Genomic DNA, 993 nt, shown 5'->3' with positions numbered 1-993 from the left:
AACCTTCCTTAGTGGGCGTTGAGCCCTTTTTAGAAACATTATTATTCACATTGTATATGTCCCTACTTGTTTTTAACCATACTCGCCGGTTATTCTATTATTGTGCAATTACACTGCATGGCTGTTTACATGAAATGATTTTAACCAAACATGAAATAAATAAATAGACTGAACGAACCTCTTGCTACAGCTGATACTATATCCATTTTAGAAAGATAAATGCCCAGCTAGTAGGAGACAAACATTACAGTGAAAAAGTTAATGTGTGGTGTTTTGTATCGTCAATGTTTACTGTTTCTGTGCAATATACAGATACAAATAAAATACTGTTTACATTGCATAGAACACGCCCTATTCAAGCTCTTGCGCCAGCCTTGCACAAGCTATTCTCATCTCATCCAGGAATTGCCTCTTTTTCATGCTCCGCCCCAAAGATGAATGTGTCCCGCCCCCCATCGTGGAAATGAAAAAGTGACAGGAAATGCCGTTAAGGTGTGACGCTTCTAGATAAAACCACGTTGCCCGCATGCCTAAGAGTTAATTAAACATTTGTGTTATGACTAACTTCAAGAAAAGTTTCAACTACCCCCAAATATCTACGCACGTATGATATATTTAAACATAAAAATATTAGTAAAATGTATTTTGACAGTTTTAATTAAAGTATGTCGGATATTGATACCTCGTAAGCTTGTTATAGTTTTTCGAATGCGTGCAGCTTATACATAGAGAGTTTATCTTTCTCTGGGGAAAGCATGAAAGATGGGCAGTGAACAAATAGCGAAATCCAGAAGGTTTTGGCACTTTTTCTGTTTTCCATTTCTATGGTATGCCAGGCTTCCGTCTCCCTTTCTAGGCGTCGTCTTTTCCTGGGCCGTGATGTGTGCGTGTTCGACACTTGGCAGACGAATGAGCCTGTGATAGGTCCACGCTATTGCTCATAGCCAATCAGCAGCAGCCACACAATTGTCGGTCTTGTCACGTCAGGTATAA

This window comes from Pleurodeles waltl, chromosome 12 (genome assembly GCF_031143425.1).
Source record: "Pleurodeles waltl isolate 20211129_DDA chromosome 12, aPleWal1.hap1.20221129, whole genome shotgun sequence".
NCBI lineage: Eukaryota > Metazoa > Chordata > Amphibia > Caudata > Salamandridae > Pleurodeles > Pleurodeles waltl.
The sequence above is the reverse complement of the archived record's forward strand: the minus strand, read 5'-3'. Positions refer to the sequence as shown.